At 43.9% G+C, this 23339-nt stretch overlaps 1 long non-coding RNA gene across 3 annotated transcripts in view; it reads right to left on the bottom strand.

Moving 5' to 3' along the window:
• Window positions 1-591: 591 nt before the first annotated feature.
• LOC137518842 (uncharacterized) overlaps window positions 592-23339 on the bottom strand; it is a 245463-nt gene continuing 222715 nt past the window's right edge. For 2 of the 3 annotated variants that reach the window (XR_011020904.1, XR_011020905.1), the window contains exons 5-6: window positions 3949-4065; window positions 592-680 (exon numbers count right to left, since the gene is read on the bottom strand). This is a non-coding gene — a long non-coding RNA (uncharacterized lncRNA). The remainder of the gene's footprint in view (window positions 681-3948; window positions 4066-23339) is intronic. The other variant, XR_011020907.1, reaches the window with a different exon arrangement.

Here is a 23339-nt window from a genome sequence, read left to right as displayed (position 1 = left end):
CTTGAAAAAGTTGTCAAAAGGTGTGACTTACTAATAAGCCCACACCCAATATTTTCCCACAGCCCCCCATGTGCATTAAAGTATGAATTTGTACATTACTGTATGATCTATGCTACAAGGCCCATGGCTTTAAGCTTCATCTGGGTGCAGACGAAGAATACATAACGTGGACCAAACCTACTCCATCCCAGCCCCTAGCCCTCCTTCTCACTGGCTCCTCACCGTTCTCTATAACCCAATCATAACATGTCACAAAATCTAACACTTTATTGGCAGCACCTGGGGCCAAGCTAGCTATGACTAAATGACGTCTGTATATTTATTATATTTGTTATATAATAGAACTTCCTTGCCTTTAAATTTGCAGCCAGACTTTCTCTGCAGACAATTTAAAAGCCAAGTATTGCTTGGTAATTAACACTTATCATCCCATTCTCCACAGTTATTGACTGTGATTGGCTTTAGTTTGATTATATGATGCACTGGAGGGTGTCGGGAGGCATCACCCACATTCCAACATTCTATGTGCCTACATGCCTTTATACCTCTGGAAAAGGTTTAGCAATGATCCCACTGACACAATGAGGGATTTGTTTAATATGTTCAGCAAATGGTACATTTTAGAGGAGTGTAGAGGACTCATCTTGTGTACAGTGATTGATAGAAACGCTTTTCCAGCTCTGTAAAAGAAAACACACTGCACTTACTGATAAAACCTGAATAACATCGTTTAGCACAAACAGTTATTTTACTTATGTCAGAAAATAAAAACTGGTACATTAAACTTGCTGCACACGTTAATTTCAGATCAATAATAAATGAAATAAAAATGAATTTGCTGATGGATTCTACCGCCAATAAATGGGCTAGTAAAAGGGGGAAATTTAGGTTGGCTTTTACAAAAAATAATTATATGAATAGGAAAATCATAGTTACATTTATTATTGTATGTTGTTTCTCAAAAATAAGTCTATAACTGATACACAAATCATTACCAGTACATTGATCTCAACAGCCCAAATGTACTGGACCCACATAGCAAACCCCTCCTTTACCTGTTAGGAGGGGAGTATAGTAACTTTAGAAGTACATTATACTGTTTATGTTCAGCCTGGGTCTTTTCAAGTCAGAATATTATTCTAAAAATGCAGAAGACTTGCAACAATCAACCCATAAAGGAAACATCCGTGTTTAGGCTCCAAGAATAATGACAACCCATCAAATCTCAGAGGTTCAAAGTATATATAGTAATTTATTGAGGGAACGTATCCCAAATATTAAAATCAATAAAAAGGTAATTAAAAACTGGGGTTCAGATCAGTCAAGGCACATGAAAGTAACGATATAACAAGCAATATAGGTAATAATTCAGTATAATCAATATGTTACATATGTGACGTTTTCTGTGGCCATCATTTTTATTATATTTTTTATTTATTTATATTATATTTTTCTGAGGCATTGATTGGTATTTTTGGGGTATGATTTGACAGTTACTTGCTGCTAACAGTTTTGATATTCCCCTGATTGGAGATTTGTAACATGCATTAACTGTATTCAATTATTATCTATATTGTTACTCTCATGTGCCTTGACTGATCCGACCCCATTTTTAATTACCTTTTCATTTATTTTAATATTTGGGACATGTCCCTAATATTTAAATCCCAAATTACTACCGTACATACTCAGCTATTAGTCGAGAAATGTAGGACTGACTCCCTAAAAGTGTAGGGGTCGCCTTATACACAAGTCAGTCCTAAATTGCCCCCCTTATAGCCTGCATGGGGCAGCACCTTGCTGCAATGGCCAGCGTTGTTTGAAGCCCGCAGCTCGCCCACCCATAACCGCCCAATGGGGGGGCGCCTTTCTCTATCCCTTCAGCATGCGTTGGTAAAATGCAGAGTGAGCGCAGCAATGGAAGCTAGTTACTCACTACCAATCCAACACCAGTGTAGTGTCTGCTGGGCGCTGTGTCCTCTCATCTTTCAGACATACTGTAAATGAGAAAGCTGAGAGGACACAGTGCCTGGCTGACACTACACTGGCTTTGGATCGGTAGTAAGTAGCTTCCGTGCTGCGGCGCTAACTTTGCATTTTACTGACACATTAGTACAACAGCCAGCAACAAAACACTATCATTCCTTATTAATGACTCAGTAGTAAGTGAATGATAGCCCTCAGATTAGCATTTTATCATGTTTTCAGTTCCATTAATGTCACTAGAGGCATAATTCTCACTGCTATACAAAGTAACTAGATAGCAAGTTCATCTTGATGGTACATGCTACAAAAATCGTTATGTGTCACAAATATAAGCTATACAATCAGGATGTAATTACTACAAAATATATTTGTTGCTTACCATTCATTTTTGATTACCATCCTTTTTTATATTGTATTAAGTATAATTTATCAAAGAATATTCAAGCTCCTAGCATACTTTTTTTGGGGGGCACTTAATCACAGGATGTGGATATTATGCTGTTGGGTTATTAGACGGTGAGTCCGTATGAAGATTACATTAATGACATTCCAATCAACTTGTGAATCATATCGGCACATGTGGAAGATATATTCTAAACCAAAGTGAGATTATGCCAATGACATTATGACAAATTTAGGCTTGCATTGCTACTGTGGCTTTATGGAGATTAGGCACATGGAGTTATTGGCTGCACTTGGGGAAAGGAGGGGTTAATGGCTACAATACTTTATGCAGGGCAGCCATTAACCAATCTTTATTCAAGTACTCCTGTGTCACGGCTTGTCTTCTTATTGGAGGAAGCTAACAGAGGCAGAGATGGGCTGGGGGGGGGGGGGGAGGGGGTAGCGTGTTATCAAGGGGGAGATGCTACGAGGCTGATTGACATGCCTAACATAAACAAAGCAGGCTAGCGACAAGCAGATTGTCGCTAGCCTGGTGATCTTTTAAGGGGGGACAGCAGAGCACAGGGGGGGGGGGGCTGGCAACGACTATACAATGATCCAGAGGCATGTCATTGTGAACATGACGTGCCTCTGTGTCCTATTAGGATTTCAGTATGCCGCCTCGGGTTCTCTTTAATTAACAATGCCTTCAAAGAGATACATATATCTAGTATTTATTTGGGTAATATTTATTAAAATAATATATTTTTAATTTTATAGGTATTTCATAGGGGAAAAGCAGGCGTAAATGCAGAAAATACATATTTTTTTCACCCTTCCTAATTTTTACATGATTAGAGCCACAGTTAAAAAACAATGCATGTTTCATAAATGCTAATATTGGATAATATTGGATAATATAAAAGCAGAGTTGCTTTTTTTCTCACCAGCAGCAACTTGGAACTCCGCAGGAACAATCTGATCCTAATGCACCAAATCAATTACTTTAAAATAGCAGATTATGAGCTCAAAGTTGCAGCTGAGTAACATAATAAGGGCTCTTTTACTCCACTGCATTGTGGATGCACGAGCATTGCATCTTCTTTGGTGCACATATGTGGTTTTTCTGCAGATGCATTTCTTCCCTGTTCATTCCTGAAGATGTAATGTGCATGCATTTTTAGCTGAAAATGAAACATGCACTGCGTCTACAAAGCACAACAAAGCACACACAAACACAATGCATATGTCTGAAGAGTCTCATTGAAATGATGTGCTATGCATTTGTAAAAGTGCATGCAAATGTGTATGGTGTGAAAGAGCTCTTAGGAGCAACACAATCAGATGAATAAATGGATTTCTTGTATTTAACCCGGGCACTATAAAGTTCACTTAGGAATTCTTTTCTTTTAGGATTATTTGCTCTGCAGTTTCTGTGTTTTCTCCTTTCAGCCAATCACAGCATGTTTGCGAGACCTCCTGGGCAAAAACTCTCATAGAATTTATTTAATTGCAGGAAGTGCTCTGAAATTGGTTCCACTGGTCATTAGAAGTTACAACATAGTAGTCCACCATTACCTGCTTGACAGCTCTATAGTTCTGCTGCTATTCTTTTGTGTCCAACATTTCATATCCCTTTACCTCTCCACCTACCAACAACCCCATAACAGGGCCAGGCCATAGTGGCAGCTCGCTCTGTAATTCAAAATTTGAAAGAATTCATCAGCATCTGCTAATTCATTAAAGCAGACCCAAACCAAACATTTTTTTTAATTCTAAATATTTAGTTGCACCACTCTGACACATACAAAGATAAATAAACACTCCTTCAAGCCTATAAGCATTTCAGTGCATGCTTTTCACCCTCCTCTTTGCATAACTAGGGTTATACAGGTGGCAGCCATTAGCAATTCCTCCTTTGCCGGACACCACCTACTCCACCAGTCTGCCGGATTATTTGCCGGCAATATGAAAGGAAGGGAGGGGTTCCTCCAATAAATGTAAAATATTTTATATTTGTCATCATGCAGCTGAAAAAAGGCTGCTATTTATTATTATATAAATAGATTTTATTTCTGAAATCTTGTATTTTTAATTTGGGTCCACTTTAAATGTTTTAAAATCATACAAAGTTTAGTTTGGACTTGATGCAGCTTACAATTTCTAGAAGCCTCTAGCCTTCCCTGCCTAAGTTGATATTTATGATTAGCTGCAATTATCAATTCTGGTGTGGACTCCTTCTCATCCTCATACTATGAACCAAGGGCCTTTATTAACCATTTATGCCGCCTGTACGTGATTGTCACGTCCAGGCAGCTGCTGTGAGCTTCTACACGCGATCGCGCATGCACATGCTCTCCCCCGTTAGCCCAGAGACCAATGAATGGGAACATAGTTCCCATTCATTGATCTAAGTCCCCAGTAGAAAGACCGAAAGCTTCTTATCAGAAACCACAATCTTTCTGATGAAAAAAAAAGTTTCCCGTCCTCCTAATGCTTCCTGGAAGCGAGAACATTCACTTCCAGGACGAAAAAAATATGTTTTGACTGTGGCCATATTGTGGCCAAATAGTAAAACTACATCTACATACATTTTTCAATGAAATAAACTCACATTCTTACATTTGAAATTAACTGTTTACCTCCCACACCAAAAATTACCCAAATAAGATTTTTATGGGAAAAAAAACCCATAAATAATTACCTAAGGGTGTGAACTTTTTTTAATATGCTTGTGAAGAGGGTATATTACAAACATTTTTTAAATTATAAGCTTGCAAATAGTGATGGACACAATACTTTATTTCCAAATAAAATATTGGCGCCATACATTGTGATATGGACATCATTTAAATGGTGTAATAACCGGGACAAATGGGCAAATAAAATGCATAGGTTTTCATTATGGTACCATGTATTATTTTAAAGCTATAATGGCCGAAAACTGAGAAATAATGAATTTTTTCTATTTTTTTTTCTTAATATTCCTGTGAAAATGCATTTAGAAAAATATAATTCTTAGCAAAGGGTACCACCCAACGAAAGCCTAACTGGTGGCGGAAAAAACAAGATATAGATCAATTCATTGTGATATTTAGTGATAAAGGTATTGACAAATGAGTGGGAGGTGAAAATTGCTCTGATGCATAAAGTAAAAAATATTCGCGGGCTGAAATGGTTAAATTCCTTATTTTCTCCTAAAGGTGCATACACACGCACTACAGCAGCCAACGACGGGTCCGTCGTCACCTCCCGCCGGGCGTACGCACCTTAAGTCTTCTCTTAGGTGATATTTTCATGCCTACTTCCTTATCAACAAAATGCCCTTTAAGCCACCTTGCAAAAAAATAAGTGAATCACTTTGACAGTACTTTTTCACCCACGTTTTAGTACTTTTTCAGTTGCAGAGTCCTGAAAAGTTATTTTAAATAGAAGATGAAAAAATTAGTTCCTAGGAGAAAAAGTGAGTTGAATAAGGACCATGTATTTTTTGTTGAGTAGAGGTAGCTCTGATGTGCTATGTATTGTTGCAGCTAGTGTTCCTTCTGTATCCTTCCATATTGGCTGGTTAGTCTCCTCCAGACCGATGATCAGCTGGTCCTTTGGGAGTCTTCATAGCTCAGACCCAGCTTCTTGGTATTTCTTTTCAAACTGGTGACTGTCCACTTTCGGCATTAGACTAGCCTATTGGTACCCATGGTTTGTAGGCCTTTGTCTGCAAACTGTTCTGCCCTATTCATACTGTTGCCAACCAGTTTGTTGTGATTCAGGGGTATCAAGGATCACAGGGAATGCAAACCGCAACAAATGTAGCTGATCCTGACAGATAGGTGTAACGATCGGTGGGTGCAGAGAGTATCTGATTACCGGTGATCTGCAGTATCACCGGAAATACAGATATATAACAGATTATAAGTGATCTGCAGTCTCACCAATAATCCGATATACAAACTAACCTCTGTTCACCTGAGTAGAGTGTAGTGTTTAGTGTAACAGTAACACTTAGAGGACAAGGCCTCAATGCAGCAAGGAGTACTGCACAGATTCCTTCCGCAGACCTGAGCTCTCCAAGACGGGAGGAGTCAGACTGACAGTAGGAAGGTATATCTGAAAGTGACCCTCAGGAGGGAGGATCGCTAACAGAGCGAGGAACCGCCTCTAACGGTAAGGTCGGTTCTCGAGGTCGGACAAGCCAGGTCGTACACACACAGACAGATAAAGTACAAGATCAGGAGGCAAAGGCGGAGTCAAAGTACAGGCAGGGTTCAGCAACGGGGTATCAGATCTATCGGGGTACAAAATCAGGAGGCAGAAGCAGAGTCAAGGAACGAGCCGGGGTTCGGCAACAGAGTATCAGAAATAACGAGGTACAAGATCAGAGTTCAGAAGGGTGGTCAAGGCAGGCAAAAGTCATAACAGATAATCACAATCAAACTAGTACTTTAGCTATCAACAGAATCTAGCTAAGTGTAGGATTACAGCTCCAGCTGGTCCCGGCACACTTACGGATCTGACTACGGATCTGGGTGCTCCCACATGTGTGATCGCACGCCAGACAAAGAGCAAGTGAACAACCAGCAGTATATATACTCTAGGACCTTTCCAGGACCTCCCTAATTGCTGGTCCAATGGGAGCAGTGGAATTTGTCAGCTGACCCAGCTGGTCAGCCGACACCCTTCTAACTGCTATTTAAACTCTGCCTCTGTGCTCGCGCGCGTGTAAGTCTGAATCTTGGTGGACTATCAGTCCCAGCCACACCAGTACTGTCATGCAATGAATCTAATGCGGGGGCCGCCTCTGATGCGGATTCCGCCGCACTGCCCATGCGGCATGCAGCGTTTTTTCCGCGTTGAGACGCCATGCTGGACGCGGAAACAGCCGCCTCACCTCGAGAGAGGTTTCTTCACAGTACCCCCCTCCCGAGGAGTGGACTCCGGACAACTCCTACCAGGTTTCTCGGGATGTAAGGCGTGAAATTCCCTCCTTAATTCGTCCACATGCATGCGACTCCCCGGTACCCATTGTCTCTCCTCAATGCCGTACCCTTTCCAATGTACGAGATATTGTACCGAGTTTTGTACAACGCGTGAATCTAAAATCTTTTCTACCTCGTACTCAGGTTGGTCATCCACCAACACAGGAGGAGGAGGAGTGGGACCCACATGGACTGCTGGCTTAAGCAGGGATACGTGGAAGGACCTTACCCCACGCATGCTGGCGGGAAGATCAACAGCGTAAGTGACGTTGTTGATCCTTCTGGCTATCGGGAAAGGCCCGACAAACCTGGGACCCAACTTGTCTGAGGGCTGTTTCAGGGCCAAGTGACGTGTGGATACCCAAACCAAGTCTCCTGGTTGGAATCTCCACTCCAAAGACCGTTTCTTGTCAGCTTGACCCTTCTGACTCAGAAACGCCTTTTCCAAACTGTCTCTCACCGTCCGCCAAATGTCTTTAAAAGACCTTTGCCAAGCCTCCAGAGCTGGAAACGGAGTGGAGGCCACTGGTAACGGTGAAAATTTGGGCAATCTTCCAGACACAACCTGGAACAGAGAAAATCCAGTGGAAGAACTTTTCAAATTGTTTTGTGCAAATTCTGCAAAGGGCAGAAATTTGACCCAGTCATTCTGCGCCTCTGCAACGTAGCATCTCAAAAACTGCTCTAACGACTGGTTGACCCTCTCCATCTGACCGTTGGTCTGTGGGTGGTAGCCCGATGAAAACGACAGCTTCATGCCCATTTGATGACAGAATGCCCTCCAGAATTTAGATACGAATTGGACTCCCCGATCGGACACTATGTTTTCCGGAATGCCGTGCAACCGGAACACGTGTTTGATAAACAAGTCTGCCAATTCCTGGGCCGAGGGGAGTCCTTTCAAGGGCACAAAATGGGCCATCTTGCTGAAGCGGTCGACTACCACCCAAATGACCGGCATGCCCTCTGATCTGGGAAGCTCACCCACAAAATCCATGGACAAGTGGGTCCATGGTTCACTCAGGGTGGGTAAAGGCTGCAACCTCCCTACAGGTGCCAGCCGGGAGGGTTTGCTTTTAGCACATACCGCACAATCCTTAACAAATTCTTTGCAGTCGGCTGCCAGAGACGGCCACCAAGCGCACCTGGCCACAAGATCCTGCGTTCTAGATGCCCCAGGATGTCCCGCATTCTTGTGTGAATGGAATATCTGTAGCACCCGGAGACGGAATGGCAGAGGCACAAATAAAACCCCCTCAGGCTTCCCCTCAGGGACATCCTGCTGAAAAGGACTCAAGGTCTCTGTCCAGTCTTCCCAAGTCTCTGTTACGGCCAGCACCAAATTTTGTGGGACAATGGTCTCTGGGGCAGAAGGCTGTGCTGTCTCCAACTCAAAGCATCTAGACAGGGCATCTGCCTTAATGTTCTTGCTACCCGGGGTATACGTAATTATGAACCTGAACCTCGAAAAAAACAAAGACCATCGAGCCTGACGGGGACTTAATCTCTTAGCCCCCTCGATGTATTCTAGATTCTTGTGATCCGTGTATACAGTAATTGTATGTTCTGCTCCTTCCAGCCAGTGACGCCACTCCTCAAAGGCAAGTTTAATGGCTAAGAGCTCTCTGTTGCCTATATCGTAGTTTCTCTCTGCCGGAGAGAACCTACGAGAGAAATACGCACAAGGGTGTAGCCTTCCCTGCAAGCCTGACCGCTGAGACAGCACAGCCCCTACCCCAACCTCCGAGGCGTCTACCTCAACAATAAAAGGATAAGAGGTGTCTACATGTCTCAGGATGGGTGCGGAACAAAACAAATCTTTTAAAGTGGAGAAAGCACTTAATGCATCAGGAGACCAGTGGGTGGTATCTGCCCCTTTTTTCGTAAGACAGGTGAGGGGTGCGATAACCGTGGAATACCCCTTTATGAACCTTCTATAATAATTCGCAAAGCCTAAAAACCGCTGTAAAGACTTCAACCCAACCGGCTGAGGCCATTCCAAAACAGCGGAGACTTTGGCGGGGTCCATAGACAGGCCCGTGGTGGAAATTATGTACCCCAGAAAGGCGACAGATGTGACTTCAAAAATACACTTCTCAATCTTAGCGTAGAGTGAGTTTTGTCTTAATTTGTTGAGTACAAATTTCACATGCATTCTGTGCTCAGAGAGGTTGTTGGAGAAAACAAGTATATCGTCTAGATAGACCAGCACAAATCTCCCCAACACCTCTCTGAAGACCTCGTTGATGAGTTCCTGGAAAACGGCCGGGGCATTACATAACCCATAGGGCATCACCAGATACTCGTAATGCCCGTCTGGCGTGTTAAAGGCCGTTTTCCACTCATCGCCCTTTCTAATGCGCACCAGGTTGTACGCGCCCCGTAAATCCAGCTTTGAGAAGATCTTAGCATCGGTGACCTGCGTAAATAAATCGTCTATCAGGGGTAACGGATAGCGATTCTTTACCGTGATCTTATTTAGTCCCCGGTAATCAATACAGGGCCGCAGGCCCCCGTCTTTCTTTTTAACGAAAAAGAAACCTGCTCCAGCAGGCGATCGGGACGGCCGGATGAAGCCTTTGGCTAAATTGTCACGGATATATTCCTGCATAGCCAATTTCTCTGGCCCAGATAAATTGTACAAATGACCACGAGGGGGCATACAACCTGAACGTATATCAATGGGGCAATCGAAAGGGCGATGTGGGGGTAACTTGTCTGCAGCCTTGGGACAGAATACATCAGAATATTCCACATATTGCTCAGGTACCCCCTGTACATGAACCCTGGTTTGGCCCAATGTCACCTTCCTTAAACATCGCTGAAAGCAGTGTGCTGACCAAGAAATTAGTTGGCCGGTGGCCCAATCAATGTGTGGAGAATGAAGGTGCAACCATGGCATGCCGAGTATAATGGTGGAGGTTGTCATATGCAACACAAAGAACTGTAACTTTTCCCAGTGCAGTACCCCTATGGTGACCCCCACCTCTGGTGTCTGAGACAGTGGGTGATTCCCTTGCAGAGGAGAGTCATCCACTGCCGTAACCTGGATGGGTGGTTGTACTGGTGTGAGCGGAATACACAATCTCTTAGCAAACTCAAAATCCATAACATTTGCCGCGGAGCCTGAATCGATAAAGGCTTCCGTGACCTCAGTCTTATCTTCCCACGTAACGGTACAGGGAAGAAGCAATCGTTTTTCTTCTAGGGGTAAAAGTCGGATGCCCAGGGTGTTACCCCCCACCACTCCTAAGCGGTAGCGTTTTCCCGGCTTATTGGGGCAGTTCTGTACAATATGCCCCCCTTCACCGCAGTACAAACACAGCTGTTCGGTCATTCTCCGTCTTCGCTCTACCTGGGTTAATTTTGACCGAGCAATCTGCATCAGCTCAGAAGGAGGCCAGACGGGAGAAGGTGAAATAGTAGGAGGTGGAGTCACTGGGACCGTGGTGTAAGATACCCCTCTGAGACGGGAACAACCCCTGGTCTGTTTTTGGTAGCGCAGCCTGCGGTTGATTCGGATGGCCGCTGAGATGGCCTCATCGACTGTTCTGGGCTCGGGCTGGCTTAACATCAAATCAGAGACCTCATCGGACAGCCCTGACAAGAAATGATCTAATAGGGCATAGGTGTCCCACCTGGCCGTAACTGACCACCTCCTAAACTCGGCCGCGTAATCTTCGACCGGACCTTCGCCTTGACGCAAAAGCTTGAGCTTCCGCTCAGAAGTCGAGGCAAGGTCCGGATCGTCGTAAATTACTGCCATAGCTTTAAAAAATTCCTCTACAGAGGTAAGAGCTTTGTCTCCGGCGAGCAGGCTATACGCCCAAGACTGGGAGTCGCCGGACAACAAAGTTTTAATAAACGTGACCCTCTGGGTCTCAGTACCCGAAGATTGGGGTCTCAACTCAAAATAGGACAACACCCTACTCCTAAAATTCCGGAAGTCAGATCTGTGGCCGGAAAAGCTTTCAGGTACAGGCATACGTATGTCAGAGCTAGGAGAGGATCGCACATGATCCACTGATGTCTGGAGGGTTTGTACAGACCCTGATAGGGCATCAATAAGAGTTATGTGAGTGCCCAGTACTTGATTGATGTTGTCCACCGAAGCGGCAAGTACACCCAGACAATCAGTGTTTGCGTCCATTTTGTATTTTGGTCTGGCGTTCTGTAACGATCGGTGGGTGCAGACAGTATCTGATTACCGGTGATCTGCAGTATCACCGGAAATACAGATATATACCAGATTATAAGTGATCTGCAGTCTCACCGATAATCCGATATACAAACTAACCTCTGTTCACCTGAGTAGAGTGTAGTGTTTAGTGTAACAGTAACACTTAGAGGACAAGGCCTCAATGCAGCAAGGAGAACTGCACAGATTCCTTCCGCAGACCTGAGCTCTCCAAGACGGGAGGAGTCAGACTGACAGTAGGAAGGTATATCTGAAAGTGACCCTCAGGAGGGAGGATCGCTAACAGAGCGAGGAACCGCCTCTAACGGTAAGGTCGGTTCTCGAGGTCGGACAAGCCAGGTCGTACACACACGGACAGATAAAGTACAAGATCAGGAGGCAAAGGCGGAGTCGAAGTACAGGCAGGGTTCAGCAACGGGGTATCAGATATATCGGGGTACAAAATCAGGAGGCAGAAGCAGAGTCAAGGAACGAGCCGGGGTTCGGCAACAGAGTATCAGAAATAACGAGGTACAAGATCAGAGTTCAGAAGGGTGGTCAAGGCAGGCTAAAGTCATAACAGATAATCACAATCAAACTAGTACTTTAGCTATCAACAGAATCTAGCTAAGTGTAGGATTACAGCTCCAGCTGGTCCCAGCACACTTACGGATCTGACTACGGATCTGGGTGCTCCCACATGTGTGATCGCACGCCAGACAAAGAGCAAGTGAACAACCAGCAGTATATATACTCTAGGACCTTTCCAGGACCTCCCTAATTGCTGGTCCAATGGGAGCAGTGGAATTTGTCAGCTGACCCAGCTGGTCAGCCGACACCCTTCTAACTGCTATTTAAACTCTGCCTCTGTGCTCGCGCGCGTGTAAGTCTGAATCTTGGTGGACTATCAGTCCCAGCCACACCAGTACTGTCATGCAATGAATCTAATGCGGGGGCCGCCTCTGATGCGGATTCCGCCGTTACCAATGCGGATTCCGCCGCACTGCCCATGCGGCATGCGGCGTTTTTTCCGCGTTGAGACGCCATGCTGGACGCGGAAACAGCCGCCTCACCTCGAGAGACGGCGGCTTTTCCGCGTTTCCTCACAATAGGGAGTTTAGTGGACACACATTCTATGCCTTTGCCAAACTGGCCAGAAAATATTGTCATTGATTACAACACAAGATGTACAAGTTGGACAGCAAATCCATACAGTCTTAGTGACAAGTTTTCAAGTTTCCAAAATCTACAGTATGTTCTCTTCAGGACAGCAGATTATATTCTGCATCAGTGTACTGTATGAGCCACAAGTCCCAGCCATACCAGTAACAAGCTTACAACAAGATACCTGGTCTCAACTCAGGACCCACTGATACTCTCAGCCTCTTCCTCCAGAACACAACTGACCATTTTGATAAACAGGTAATCCAAACAGACAATTCTCTTGCTAAACGGGTGACTTTTCACCATCTAACCCATCTGATTGCATCTCCTCAAAGGAGGGATATAAACATTTAGCGGAACATTATTTACTACTCTCCACTCCTCTTGAAAACAGACAGGTGTCTCTACTTCATCTTGCTCTGCTGAATAGGTCTTGGCTGAATAGGGCAATGCTCAATACTGCTAATGCAGCAGACAATGCAGCTAATATTTATCTTCTTTTGTCTCTGTTAGTTTAAGAGGGTAGAAAACTTTAAAGTCCACAAGAGATTAAATTCCAACTGATGCAGTACAAAGCTATATACCTGTAGCTATCGACTGCATTTCTTGAACCCCCCTCCCTCATCTCCTACCAGTACTTGGTTGATAAAAGAACAGCCTTTTTATCAAATGACACCTTAAAGAGATTCTGTATTCACAAAATGAAGTATAAACAAACATCCCTGCCTGTTTGGGGTCATCTCCTAGCCCCCTCTGTAATATTTTTGCTGCTCTCCGCTGCAATAAAGAGGGTAAAAAAACTGTTTTATAAACTGTTTTGTAAACAGAAAAGATGGCCACCAAAACAGGAAGTACATCAGCAGAGCAGTGAACTCAGTTAACCTCCTTGGCGGTAACCCCGTGTGTGACACGGGGTAAGCCGCCGGAGGGTGCCGCTCAGGCCCTGCTGGGCCGATTTACTTCATTTTTTTTTTGCTGGACGCAGCTAGCACTTTGCTAGCTGCGCCAGGACCCCGATCGCCGCCGCCGCGCGCCCGATCGCCGCTATCCGGTGCGGCGCGCGGCCCCCCCCCAGACCCCGAGCGCTGCCTGGCCAATCAGTGCCAGGCAGCGCCGAGGGGTGGATCGGGTCTCCCAATGACGTCCCGACGTCGCTGACGTCGGTGACGTCATTCCGCCCTGTCGCCATGGCGACGGGGGAAGCCCTCCAGGAAATCCCGTTCTTTGAACGGGATTTCCTGATCGCCTATCGCCGGAGGCGATCGGCGGGGCTGGGGGGATGCCGCTGAGCAGCGGCTATCATGTAGCGAGCCCTCGGCTCGCTACATGATTTAAAAAAAAAATAATTTAAAAAAAACTGCTGCGCTGCCCCCTGGCGGTATTTTTCATACCGCCAAGGGGGTTAATACACAGTGAGTACACAGAGAATTCAGTGAGTTACACATTGAATTCAGTCTCCAGAGGTTATGTGCAAGTTTTGAAAGAGCTCTGTGTCAATGAAGCATGACAAGCTGTGTCTTTAGAGCAGGCTCTGCACTGGTGTCAGCCTGACAGGCAGCTTCCTCCTCAGCCAGTATTGTTTGTTCAGTTTATCAGTCTGTGTTTATCAACCTCACAGATAGCAGATAAGCTGACAGTGAGAGCAGGGACATTGTCTGTGAGGAATAATCATCACAGGAGCACTGGAGGGGGAATAATCATCACAGGAGCACTGGAGGGGCTTGGAAGGAGTTAACTTGTTCACATTACTGAACAGTTGGCAGCATTCCAGATACAGGCGACAAATCCGACAGGGGAAAGATAAGTTGATTTATTTCTATTCTATGGAAACAGCGCTCAACAACCCACATATTAATACACAAGATTCCACATTTAAAAAGTCCACAATGCCCTCAATAGGTGTGATCCACAGGTATCCAGTTAATAGTCCAAGCAATAATTCTTCATATACAGTTCATAGCAGTAATGATATATTCTCACCGGAACAATAGGCCAACCACTAACGATTAGCAATCACGTTTTTGGACCATGCCAGCACACGAACTCCTCCACTGATATAGGACTCCTCAGATGTGTGTATACATGTCATATGAAAGAGAGACACAGCAATAGTGTGATACCGTTTACAGAGCATACACTATCCAGCACCACCAGTGCTCCCACTCCACTCACGGGTCACCCTAAAGTGCCTCCACCAGCTATGCACTCAAGCCTCTCACCAGATAATATGGCCGACCCTTCACAGACCAGCAGCTCTAGCTTGTTGTGATGACTTTCTCTTGTGTCAGCAAAGAAATGATCTAGGGCTCAAACAGGTGTACCATAGCGTAATTCCATTTAATAAAATATATTAAAAAGATCCAAAGCTGTCATCACCCAAACTGGATGCGAAATATTCCAAAAGGACAGTTGAGCAGAATACGGCGGAATTGCAGCTCTGATGTTGATTACCTGATACAGGCTGAAGTGCTTATAGATAGGTTTAGCGAGAAAGGTTATAATCGCCAACAACTTGAGAGACTGTCCAATCAAATAATGTACCAGCAGAGAGACACATTGTTACAAAATAACATGGGGAGGGAGAACAAATCCAGTGCCTTTGAATATGCAGTAATGATGGGGTATAATTCACAACATAGAGAAGTAGAAAAAATCTATAAGAAACATTGGGGGTTGCTACAAATTGACCCGATTTTGGGAAGAGTAATCCCAGAGAAACCGAAGTTTATTTACAGACGGGCAAGGAATCTACAGCAGCAATTAGTTAAAACATATGTGGATGCACCTGTGGTTAAGAATAGGACAGATATGTGGGGAAATGTGGGATTTTTTCCATGTCATCAATGTTATGCATGTGAAAGAGCACAAGGGATACAAATAAAAGAAGTTGGCTCATTTCAAACTGGAAAAGTGCAGAAAATTAGAGAGTTTATCCACTGCTGCAGCACGCACGTGGTATACCTGTTATGGTGCCCGTGCGGGCTGCAGTATGTGGGACGTACGAAAAGAGCTTTACACAAACGAATTGGGGAACATATTGGGAACATTAGTAGAGGATATAAAGGACACAGTGTTTCTAAACATTTCTTTGAGCAGCATGGGAGGGACCCAAAATTGTTGAAATTCTGTGGGGTACAAAAATTGACGACAAGGTGCAGGGGCTGTCACAAAATTAGGGAGATATCTAAGATGGAAACAAAATGGATTTATGATCTTAAAACAATGCAGCCGGGTGGATTGAACGTTGAGCTTGATCTGAATTGTCATATAGCTGATGATTGAAGGGAGGATTGAATGGAGCTGTATATATAAAAAATGATGGGGGACACAAATGTGAAGGTAAAATTGTATTCAATTCAGTTATTGTAATTGGTGAATATGTGTATTAAGGGGTGGGGGCATTATGGACAGAAAGGGGTTTATTTGTAGTAATGTACATGGTGTTACATATGTGGAAGTGAGCACCTAGAAACAGAAGTAAAAGTAGAGCAATTGTCCCTTTCCTATGGTAGCTGGTGTAGCCTTTTTTGGAAGCATTACCGTGGACCCATGATTTTAGTCTGTTGAGGTTTTTTGCCCGCTTATGATGCGGAATTCCGGATCGCAAGATCAAGGAAGGAAGGGGAAGGAAGGGGAAGGGAAAAGAAGGGAAAGGAAAGAGGGGGAAAAAAAAAATTATTTTTATGCGGAAATCCGTTTTTTATGCGGAATTCTGTTTTTTGAATGCGGAATTCCGTTTTTGAATGCGGAAATCCGTTCAACATGCTGCCATTTGTAGTCCGTCTGATAGGAGTTACAGAAATCCGGATTTTAGGGCGGAATTTGGAGGGGTGGAGCCCTGAAGGGCTTGTGACCCTAACCACCCAATTGGAGAGCCTGGGATAGATCTGATCCTAGGGAATGATGGGTAATGTAGTCCCTGATAACACACAAAGTAGAGCCAATAGACAGTGAGGTTAGAAACGAGCTAAAGAGCTCAGCGAATGGTGCTCACTGAATCATATGGTCATGTGATGTGAAAACTGTTTAAAAGCGTCTGCAGGCCCCTATTAGCTAAGCTCCTGATGAGTCCAAGTGACGAAACTAGTCGGGCGGCGCTGTAGGAGCCGGTCAGACGCTGGATCACCTCGAGGATTGTTTTATATGGGCATTTTAACTGGATGTTTGTAAGTGCACTTGCTCTTTTTAATATATTTTATTAAATGGAATTACGCTATGGTACACCTGTTTGAGCCCTAGATCATTTCTTTGCTGACACAAGAGAAAGTCATCACAACAAGCTAGAGCTGCTGGTCTGTGAAGGGTCGGCCATATTATCTGGTGAGAGGCTTGAGTGCATAGCTGGTGGAGGCACTTTAGGGTGACCCGTGAGTGGAGTGGGAGCACTGGTGGTGCTGGATAGTGTATGCTCTGTAAACGGTATCACACTATTGCTGTGTCTCTCTTTCATATGACATGTATACACACATCTGAGGAGTCCTATATCAGTGGAGGAGTTCGTGTGCTGGCATGGTCCAAAAACGTGATTGCTAATCGTTAGTGGTTGGCCTATTGTTCCGGTGAGAATATATCATTACTGCTATGAACTGTATATGAAGAATTATTGCTTGGACTATTAACTGGATACCTGTGGATCACACCTATTGAGGGCGTTGTGGACTTTTTAAATGTGGAATCTTGTGTATTAATATGTGGGTTGTTGAGCGCTGTTTCCATAGAATAGAAATTTTGTACGTAGTGTGACACACACAATTGAAAAATAGCGATCCGACCAGACAGAGATTTATTAAGATTTATCAATATTTAGAATATCTATTGAGGAGCGCACTGATCAAATATAGAAAGTTGATTTCAGTGGCGTAGCTTTGGAGCTGTGGGCCCCGATGCAAGTTTTGCATGGGCCCCCCAAGCACTCTATACATAACAATTTATACGGCGCACCAAAACCTGCCAAGGACAACTACAGTGTCAGAGGTGCAAGAAGGGGATGGGGAACAGCTTGTTAATGATTACCACTATTCAAAGTGTCTATAGAAGTGATTATTACCAGCACAGGACCAATAGAGAGCTAATACTGCATTTTAGGGAGGGCCCTTTGGGGCCCCTCTGGCTCAAGGGCCCCGATGCGGTCGCTACCGCTGCAGCCCCCATTGCTACGCCCCTGGTTGATTTATTACAGAGATGGTGCAAGTAGAAAGTGCCGCAGTAAGCCAGAGCACAATGGAACAGCCTTAGGAACTTGTAGGAAATGAGAAATACTGCTAACATTTTTGTTACAGAGTCTCTTTAAAGTGGAATATAACCCAGAATTTCTTCTTTGCTGTAAAAGATTATTTACAGCATATATTATACTAACACAATGTGTTTTTTTTTTTTAGTAAAACAGAATTCAAAGGGTTACATCACAGGGCTGACTCTTTCTTCTACAGGGAGAACCCGCATCCGAACTGCTTATAATATCTTGAGTACACATGCTTTACTTGATACATTTATGTAAACATTCTCTGGCTGTGCAGGACTTCAGCTGAGGAGTGCTGAAGTGAAAAACAGATCAGAAATAACTGCTGGCAGCATTTAAAACAGAATGACAACAGTTATAAATAAAATGCAACAGCAGCTTTCATAGTAAATTAACTGAACTTTGGGAAGTTACAATATCTAAATGAATATAAATACTTGTGCACAAAAGCAAATATGATCATTGTATGGGTTATAAAAGGTAGGAAAGCACATTTTTGTTGAAAATGTTGTCAGAGTTTTAAACCGCTTTAAGTAAGAGGGATATGGAGGCTGCCATAATTATATACTTTTAAACGATGGAATGATCCTCTGCTTCGAATACTTTTAGCCATAGACCCTGAACAAACATACATAGCATATATTTGATTTAAAGTGGTCTGAAACTCCGACATAACATTCAATGAAAATGTGTTTTTCTACTTTTTATTACTCATACAGTTATCATATTTGCTTGTGTGCATAAGTAATATTGTCTGTTTACAAATTACAAGTTTCCAAAGTGTAGTTTATCATACCCTGAAAGCTGGCATTGCATTTTATTCAAACTGCTTTTTATTATATATTAACATCTTCTAATGAGCTTTTCTGAACTGTGGGTGTGTGTCCAAAGCACAGAGAGCTCCTTTCCACTTGTTAGACTGTGTTTACACACAATGTAACAAGATTGGAATGTAAACAAAGATACTGTTATATACAGTTTGGATGCAGATTGAAGCTGAATAGCAGGACAAAGGGCTTTTGTTTAACCATTTCAGTGATGTTCTGCTATGCTAAAAAAAATTCTGGGATAGTAGCTTTCAAGCTGTGAGGAATCTTTTAGAGCAAAGTAGAAATGCTGACTTTCAGACCACGTTAAGTGTGATAGGATTTTCAGCATGTTTGTTTCAGACACTACTGATGCCAAAGAGATCAGCAGAACACTGGTATTGTTTAAAGGGAAACACATATGTCAGCCTCTGTATACCTCTTACTGTAGGTGTTCTTTAAAGTTTAGATTGGTATTTCTTTCACAAATCCACAGAGAATTCCCTATTTTTTTTAACAGATTTTAATTGCACGTATTTGTTTTAAGTCTCATTGAATGTCTAATCTATTAAAAATATCTAGCAGTAAATGTCTACCTTTAGATGTGGGTGGAGTATAGTATAGTGTCAGCAGACTCTATAGCATTTAGTGCTAGCTAATTAGTGATGGATAATAGCAAAAGAGATGAAGACAGGTGAACTTGAAGAGGTGCGGTTTGAGTGCTTGTTGAAATGTGTTAAACATAGGAGCAAACCTAATGGCAAAAGGGAAGAAAATCCAGGGAGTGGGCCAGACCCAGAGAAGGCTTGGAACCACATGTGGGAAGCGGTTATGAATAAGGAAATCATTACTAGGCCATTGAAGAAACTAACAAATCAGTATCACCTACAACTAGCATATAAACAGAACATAATTTCACACTAATAAAACTGTAGATTAGGTAAATGAGGTTTAGAGATTAGGCAAACCTTCACAAAGCTACAGATATGCAGAAACATCTGAATCAGCTAAATGATGTGTTTGTACTGGCCAATCTACTTATCACTAATGAGGTTAGAAATATTATCAGAGCTGCTACATTATATTTTTTATTACTGGTGTGATATTGTTTTATAACTTATTTTGAAGTAGAATGCTTTCATGTGAATTTGTTAGATCAAAAACATAGGAGCTGTTACTGCTCTCTTGTTTTTAAGGGAAGAGTTTTAACTATTATAAATATATTTAAAAATTATAGTTTATTTTGAAAATGTATATAAATATTCAAAATAAACTATAATGAGTTTCCAGATGAATAATTGACTTATAATATGTTACTGATTCTGCTTCCTTAGATGTACAAGATAAATGTGTGACCTTTGCTACAAAGAGCCATGAGATAGACAATTTGTGTAAGAAGAGTACATAAACGTAAGTCTTGTGCAGGGCAAACTCATACCCACAAAGACAAATCAGTATTTCCACAAAAGCCCAGTATTTGTGTGTAGATGATGCTTGGCTCTCTCACAGATGCACAAATGTATTTTGTTTTTCAACAGAGTAGAATATGCATGAGTTAGGGCTGGTTCAGACGGACGTTTGGAGGCGTTGCGTTTGCTGGCGTCGCGTTCAGCAGCGTTCGTGTGCGTTTGGATGCGGTCGCGTTTTTTCTTCCCCTAGGGGGACATTAGCCGTCGCGGTTAACCTCCCCTGGAAGCTACATGTAGCTTCCAGGGGCTCCTTGAACGCAAGGGAAAATCGGGACCCAAACGCCGCGTTTGTGTAAACGCGCTTGAAAGCTTGGTACAAATGCTCCCATTCACTTGAATGGGAGCGTTTAACACCAAGCCCTGAACGCTGGCTGTAAACGCTCTGCAAACGTCCGTCTGAACCAGCCCATAAAGAGAGTGCACTGGCTGCAATCTCAAGTAGCACCATGAGAGTGAAAGCCACCAAAGCATCACATATTGGCTGCTAATGGTCACCAATGGTGGCATTATCTTAAATCTAAACTTATACCAGGTAATGAGGGAACACCATTGAAAATGCAGACACGGGAGTTCAATGGTAAATTAATGACTTGTGCAGTAATTATCTCAACACATGTCAGTAAATGTCAATTCATAAGGATTAGAGCAGGCAGTAATGGCACAAAGAATACTGCCTGCTATGAAGAGGTGATAAGAGAGCAATAAGAGCAAAGTGAATGGAGACTCACAAGCAGAAGCAGTGAGATTTCCTCCCAGGCAGTAGCAGCAAGAGTAAAACAAGCAAGGCTTCCCTTAAATACCTTAAGTTGTGTTTTTAACCTCTTGGGTTCCTGCTTTTAAGATGTGTATTTCACATCAGAAAGCCTGGCATGTGTAAAAAGTTTCTTGAAGTTTTTCTACGCTGTGGCAATTAAATGAATTGTTAAGAAAGACAGACACAGAGCAGATTAAGGGCAAGCATAAGCAATATAACAAAACATGTACAGTACATCTAAAGGGAAGTTGGGGATGCCTCTTATATTGTAATGCTGTCTCTGCACGAAGAACAGGAATGTAACAAAACTCTTCTCATGTTACCAACAGTTGGGCTTCGGTAAAACATAGCGTTTCTGTAAGGATTCCTCCTGTGGCGTGTTCTGTCCATAGCCCTGGATTTCCTGCATGCATGTTGTTGCATAGTACTGCATGCATTTGTTATGATAGTCTTTCAGCTAGTGTTGGGCGAACAGTGTTCGCCACTGTTCGGGTTCTGCAGAACATCACCCTGTTCGGGTGATGTTCGAGTTCGGCCGAACACCTGATGGTGTTCGGCCAAACCGTTCGGCCACATGGCCGAACTAAGAGCGCATGGCCGAACGTTCCCCGAACGTTCGGCTAGCGCTGTGATTGGCCGAACAGGTCACGTGGTTCGGACCCGAACGCGCTCTGATTGGCCGAACTGTCACGTGGTTCGGGTAAATAAATACCCGAACCACGTCATATCTCCGCCATTTGTCTGTGGGTTTAGCTTTGGGTAGGCAGGCAGGGTAGTTCGCGCTCCAGCCACGCTAGCCAGGGTCCCCCCAGTCATTGTGTCGCTGCTGGGAATAGTAGTACACCGCTCGCTCAGCCACACTATATAGCATTCTGTTTACTGTTCTGTGTCTGCTGGGAATAGTAGTACACCGCTCGCTCAGCCACACTATATAGCATTCTGTTTACTGCCACTCTGTGTACCTCGCTCAGCCACACTATATAGCATTCTGTTTATTGCCACTCTGTGTCTGCTGGGAATAGTAGTACACCGCTCGCTCAGCCACACTATATAGCATTCTGTTTACTGCCACTCTGTGTACCTCGCTCAGCCACACTATATAGCATTCTGTTTACTGCCACTCTGTGTCTGCTGGGAATAGTAGTACACCGCTCACCCGCCACTGTATAGCATTGTGCTCTGTGTCGCTGCTGGGAATAGTGGTACACCGCTCAGCCACACTATATAGCATTCTGTTTACTGTTCTGTGTCTGCTGGGAATAGTAGTACACCGCTCGCTCAGCCACACTATATAGCATTCTGTTTACTGCCACTCTGTGTACCTCGCTCAGCCACACTATATAGCATTCTGTTTACTGCCACTCTGTGTCTGCTGGGAATAGTAGTACACCGCTCACCCGCCAACTGTATAGCATTGTGCTCTGTGTCGCTGCTGGGAATAGTGGTACACCGCTCACCCGCCACTGTATAGCATTGTGCTCTGTGTCGCTGCTGGGAATAGTGGTACACCGCTCAGCCACACTATATAGCATTGTGTTTACTGCCACTCTGTGTCTGCTGGGAACAGTAGTACACCGCTCGCTCAGCCACACTATATAGCATTGTGTTTACTGCCACTCTGTGTCTGCTGGGAACAGTAGTACACTGCCGCTCACTCAGTCACCCCATTACTATATAGCATTGCTGGGATCTGTAGTACTCTGCTCACCCACCCATACCATTGTACTGCCAGTCACTGTGTATATTGCTGGGATCTGTAGTACTTCACTCACCGTCAACCATTATATAGCATTGCGTACTCTGCCAGTCAGTGTGTATATTGCTGGGATCAGTAATACTCCACTCAACGTCAACCACTATATGAGCTCACCATGAGTTCCTCAGAGACCTCCGCTGTGAGCAGCACTCCCAACAACAGCAACAGCCAACGCCCCACGCAAGCTATAACATCCACCCCAGCAGCCAGTGGTCAGCAGCAGCCCTCCCCGAAGGAGAACGTTGTGTCCATCGGTCCGGTGCCAGAGCGATTATTGAGGGCTGCCATTGAGGAGATGATGGGGCCTGATGTGGAGGAGGAGGTTGGGCTCAGGCCAGCATCCCAAGTTAATGTTGAGGACGATGAGGGGTCTGTGTCTGGGGATGTTGGGGTGGCAGAGGTGGTGGGTGGGTCAGACTCAGGAGAAGAGTTGTATGATGAGGATGATGATCGGGACCATCTGTATGTGCCTCAGAGTCCGACCCCGGAAAACATGTTGTATCGTGTGTTTAGGTACTAAAATCTGCGTTCCCACTTCCCAGTACTGCCCGGGTCCACGGATCCATATAATTTTTTGGGCAGCACTATCAAACTGTGGTACTATGAGTGAGTTACCATGGTCCTTCTG

This window comes from Hyperolius riggenbachi, chromosome 5 (assembly GCF_040937935.1).
Source record: "Hyperolius riggenbachi isolate aHypRig1 chromosome 5, aHypRig1.pri, whole genome shotgun sequence".
NCBI lineage: Eukaryota > Metazoa > Chordata > Amphibia > Anura > Hyperoliidae > Hyperolius > Hyperolius riggenbachi.
The sequence above is the reverse complement of the archived record's forward strand: the minus strand, read 5'-3'. Positions and strand labels throughout refer to the sequence as shown.